Here is a 6,003-nt window from a genome sequence, read left to right on the forward strand (position 1 = left end):
TTCATTAATAAACTTCACACGGAGCCCTCAGCTGACCACTTCCCATTCAGCTGATCTCTAGCCTTAAGCAAAATTTTTAACCACTGGAGTGTATGCAAATTTCCAAATCTGCCCTTCCCATGGGAACGGTCTGCGAAGCCCAACAAAATTTCCAGAATTTTCCACACACAAGTCTGGTCTTGGGAAGTGGACGTCACTTGTCTCGCGTTTCCACGTCAATGAGTCTCTTTGGCGGACACAGTTTTACTTTATTATGAGAACTAGTAAACAATCGTCCAAATAACCGATTTCCTTCCTGGGACTAGCACAAAACTCGATGCCGAGTGCCTTTGCGAAGTCTGGGGAAATGCTATGAAAATTCAGAGAGGCACTCGTTTTAACATTCGTATTCAGATTCGTACTTCGACTTGGTGATGCTATTTGTGACTCAGCGTTCGTATGTGTTTTTCTTGTCTTCATTTTCCTGCCAAGACCTTTAAACTTCACTTTAAACTTAAGCGCATTAATCAGGAAGATTATGAGACCCACAATTCGCAGTCACATCACATAGGCTCATCCCAGCAACAGTTAGCAGCCGCTGCAGTCCGGCTCACCGCGTCTTGTTGGTAGCCATCTCAATTGCAGCCACTGTAAGATGGCATTTGAAAATCGCCATATATTGAGGGAAGAGGAGTAAATTCTTTATATTTAGTCTTCCTAATTTGATCGGGCAGTCAGTAGTCTGATGACACAAAAAGAAAAAGAACACTACTGACCTTTAAAATTGCTACACCAAGAAGATGACGTGCTAGAGACGCGAAATTTAACCGACAGGAAGAAGATGCTGTGATATGCGAATGATCAGCTTTTCAGAGCATTCACTTAAGGTTGGCGCCGATGGCGACACCTACAACGTGCTGACATGAAGAAAGTTTCCACCCGATTTCTCATACACAAACATTCGTTGACCGGCGTTGCCAGGTGAAACGTTGTTGAGATGCCTCGTGTAAAGAGGAGAAATGCGTACCATCCCGTTTCCGACTTTCATAAAGGTCGGGATGTAATCTATCATGATTGCGGTTTCTCGTTTCGCGACATTGCTGCTCGCGTTGGTCGAGATCCAATGACTGTTAACAGAATATGGAATCAGTGGGTTCAGGAGGGTAATACGGAACACCGTGCTGGATCCCAACGGCCTCGTATTGCTAGCAGTCGAGATGACAGGCATCTTATCTTCATAGTTGTAACGGATCGTGCAGCCACGTCACGATCCCTGACTCAACAGATGGGGACGTTTGCAAGACTACAACCATCTGCATGAACAGTTCGACGACGTTTGCAGCAGCATGAACTATCAGCTCGGAGACCATGGCTGCGGTTACCCTTGACGCTGCCTGAGATGGTGTACTCAACGACGAACCTGGGTGCACGAATGGTAAAACGTCATTTTCTCGGATGATCCAGGTGCAGTTTACAGCATCATGATGTTCGCATCCGTGTTTGGCGACATCGCGGTGAACGCACATTGGAAGCGTATATTCGTCATCGCCATACTGGCGTATCACCCGGCGTGATGTTATAGGGAACCATTGGTTACACGTCTCGGACACCTCTTTTTCGCACTGACGGCCCTTTGAACAGTGGACGTTACATTTCAGATGTGTTACGACTTCATTCGATCCCTGCGAAACCCTACATTTCAGCAGCATAATGCACGACCGCATCTTGCAGGTCCTGTACGGGCCTTTCTGGATACAGAAAATGTTCGACTGCTGCCCTGGCCAGCTTATTCTCCAGATCTCTCACCAATTGAAAACGTCTGGTCAATGGTGGTCGAGCAACTGGCTCGTCACAATACGCCAGTCACTACTCTTGATGAACTGTGGTATCGTGTTGAAGCTGGATGGGCAGCTATACCTGTACACGCCAACCGAGGTGTGTTTGGCTCAATGCCCAGGCGTATCAAGGCCGTTATTACGGCCAGAGGTGGTTGTTCTGGGTACTGATTTCTCAGGATCTATGCACCAATTGCATGAAAATGTAATCACATGTCAGTTCTAGTATAATATATTTGTCCAATGGATACCCCTTTATCATCTGCATTTTTTCTTGGTGTAGCAATTTTAATGGGCAGTAGTGTAATATCCAAGTTAAGGGCTCTGACTTCACCTTTGAATGTTCCTCGAAATTACTGTGGAATCCAATGTAATAGTCAGCTCTGGAAATGCAGAGTCAATCTTGAAAGTTACTACTCGTTGAACGATTATTCGGTTTCCAGACTTAAGTGTGGGACTTAAAGAGAGGGAGACAGAGAGAGAGAGAGAGAGAGACAGAGACAGAGAGAGAGAGAGAGAGAGAGAGAGAGAGAGCATACCGTCGCTGATAGAACCAAGTCCATGCTGCTCAACTACCGTTGTTCGTGTTATGTTGTCTGCTGTAGATTCTGATAGTAACAACGGTATCCCTGGACTGTTCACAGTAAGATACTCTCATCCCTACCTTTTTAATCATAAAGAATCCTGCTCCCGTTATAACGTTTTCTGCTGCTGTCGATAATACCCTACGCTCATCTGACAAGAAAACGCGTTTCCCTCTTCCAACTTTCTATCTACCGTAGCACTTACTTTAATCCTTTGCAGTCCCCTCCCGTAGATCTTAATGGTGGACTATTCCGGGATCTTTTGTCCTGTGGATAGACGTTATGTGTCTTTCAAACAGTGGTTCCCATTGCCTTCTGCATCCTGATGCCATTAATCACCGCTGATTCTTTAGAGTTTAAGTGCAGTTTCCCACCCCAAGGACAAAAGAGTGTTCTGAACCACTGTCCGCTCCTCTGCCCTCTTTGACAAGGCCGTTACCAGACTGAGGATGACTTCTTGTGCCCGATGTCTTTGGCAGCCAGTGCTGGTTATTAATCAAAATTTAAGGGGTGCCGAGATTCGGAGATTCGAACCCGGGACCGAGGACGCTACCCCCCCCCCCCCCCCGCCATCCCTTTTGTTGGTTTGTTAGGGCCACAGTCTGCTACAGTTTGGAGGAGACAATGTGGGCACGGGCTGAATATCGAGTCCTGGCCACGATGCCCCTGTCTCCCCGTAGCTGAGCTGCACCAATGCACTGTTCATATTAACTTACAAATTTATTTATTTCATTATTTGTGCACATATATACTGAGAGAAACAAATTAAAATTAGTCCACCCACTCGGAACCGCAAGGTGATACAGGATGGCAGGCGGGCCGGGTCCAAGGTCAGGGCGCGTCCTGTTTCTTCCCGAATCGGGTGGGCACCTGCCACGCTGGGAACACTGCAACTTAATGGAGGCGAGGTAAAAACGCTGTTAAGACAACTGGCAAAATAGGGAACAGCGCGCAACAGCTGCATGCGCTGTCTGCAAGTATTGCTAAAAATCAAGGCCCGAGTGAGGAGAATCTCCAGATAGATTTGCCAAAAAATCTAGCCCGTTATTTAGAGAAATACCCGAGACTTTGTTACAGGAAAATATTCCACCACTGGGTAAAGAAAGGAGTAGGGGCCAATAACATGTGACGACACCGTAGAAGACACGCGACCATTTGTCCCTCCAACAACCAGATACAATGGCTACATAGTTTAATCGGTGATAAGCATCGTCGACATTATGGCAAACGGTGCTGAGAGGAAAGTCCTCCACTGGTATTTCTTGGAAGTGCTGAATAGTTGGATAGGTCGCATAATACCAAGTCGATCTGAAATACGTGGGAAACAAACTGTGATGAATGTGCCGCCAAATAACAGACCACCGCGACAATGGGAACTAGCGTTCTGCGATGTTACAGGTGATTCCACTCACGAAAAGGACGTACAAATCTTTTGACCGCGGCAGGCGCGTTCAGGGGAGTTCGGCGCGAGCACAACTGAGTTCCACAATGAAGACCGCGATGTGTGCAAACGCAGGCCTGATGCTACTACTGGGACCCACTATGAGAACGAATCTGACAGAAGGACAGAAAGTAAGTGATGCGTAATGGAGGCCTTGACATTGCCCCATTGTTTGTACATCGTGGCCATGTAATGTGCTACTGCTCGATAGCAGACATCCGTAAGACGAAGCACTCATGCACGCGGCGGTCGTGTGCGTGTCACGGCGTACTTTTAAGATGTACCCAGTCATCATAAAATATCTGAATGACGCTTGAATACAACGTTATATCGCAATGGCAGCAGTAGAATGTGCGCAATGTTTACCATTTTGAATGCTACACAGGTATTCAAGTAGGCAACATGTGCATGGGATAGAGGCGGCGTAGGGATCTGTGACCAATCATCATGCAGGTGTATTTCGAGAAACTTGATGAAAATGATCTCCGCTGTACAGCGCTTTCACGTTGTAAAGGTTATCCCAAGTATGCGGAGATGTTGAACACAGGGCAGGGGCGCCAGTTCTTCAGGGGTATCCCGCGACCAATAGACAGCGCCATGGATTTGCGGGCATTCATCACACCTCCAGCCACTCTCCCATGAGCCGTCATGGTGTCGAGGATCCGTGATACCTCCTCCCGAGAACGAAGGAGGAGCAGTAGGCCATCTGCGTACGCTCGACATCGGAATGTGTAAACGTGTAATGAGAGACCCGATGACTACGTCGTCAGCAGGCTTATGAGCGCTTCCAGCGCCGCTGCATAAAGGCACATGGAAAGGCGGCAGCCTTGTCGGACCGACCGTTGAATCTGTATCGGACCTTCCACACGCTAACTGACCTTGACAACGAACGCGCACTCCTAAAGAGCCACTGAAGTACACTGATGAACGGACAGGGAAGACCATCCGTTCTAGACTCACGCTCATAAATTAAGGATAATCCTGACACATCGTGAAACAAGGCTCTGGTGGGTGGTTTGCGGGTTTAAATCACCTTGGGATAAGACCATGCGGTGCATCTGATCTGCGGTCGTCGCACGATGGCGCTGGCAGCAGTCCACATACGCAGAGGTATGTTGTTCATGTCAGAGTACGGGGCAGTGAGCAAGTGTGCAGACGTTTTCAGACGTGCTAATGGTGACTCTGTGCTGAAAATGGCTCATAGAACACATATTGATGACGTTATGAGGAGTAGAATACTAGGGCGACTGGAGGCTGGTCAAACATAGCAGGTCGTAGCACTGGCCCTTCGCGTGCCACAAAGTGCGATCTCAAAATTAAATGACAACGATTCCAGCAGACAGGAATTGTGTCCAGTCGCTACAGTACGAGACGTCCACAGTGTGCAACGCCACAAGAAGACCAATATCTCACCATAAATTCCCGCAGATGGCCACAGAGTACTGCAGGTAGCCTTGCTCGGGAGCTTACTGCAGCCACTGGAACAGTTGTCTCCAGACACAGAGTCTACACACGGTCGAACAGACGTGGTTTATTCGCCCAAGGACCTCCAAGGTGCATTCCGCTGACCCCTGGTCACATGAGAGCCCGTAAAGCCTGGTGTCGAGAACACAGCACATGGTCATTGGAACAGTGGCCCCAGGTTATGTTCACGGACGAGTACAGGTGTAGTCTGAACAGTGATTCTCGCCGGGTTTTCATCTGGCGTGAATCAGGAACCCCTTATTGTCCTCAAAAGGGACCTGTATGGATGTTGTGGTTTGATTGAGTGGGGTGGGATTAGACATGAGACATGTAGACATGAGACCACAATGCGTACGAGTCCGGTGATGCCTGGTGACTTGCACAGTGCACCCCTGAAGGTAGCTGTAGTGACATCTATTAATATAACTCATTCCTCAAGTGTGAGAGTGCGCGGAACTTCCACGGCGATAGTAATGTGGTCCAGGACGGCCCCATCGTCGACACGGTAGATTCGGGGATAATGTTCAACAAAGCTGTCGACCATGTCCGCTTGGCAGGTGACCAGATGCGCACGATTGTCTACGAGTTCAGTGCCTGAGTTTTGTCTGCAGTGTCTGCGATCGTCAACAATACGATATATGGAGGGATTCTCCAGCCACACCACATCAGGTCTGCGGCCACGCACCACAGGCCCCTGCTG

This window comes from Schistocerca piceifrons, chromosome 1, assembly GCF_021461385.2.
Source record: "Schistocerca piceifrons isolate TAMUIC-IGC-003096 chromosome 1, iqSchPice1.1, whole genome shotgun sequence".
NCBI lineage: Eukaryota > Metazoa > Arthropoda > Insecta > Orthoptera > Acrididae > Schistocerca > Schistocerca piceifrons.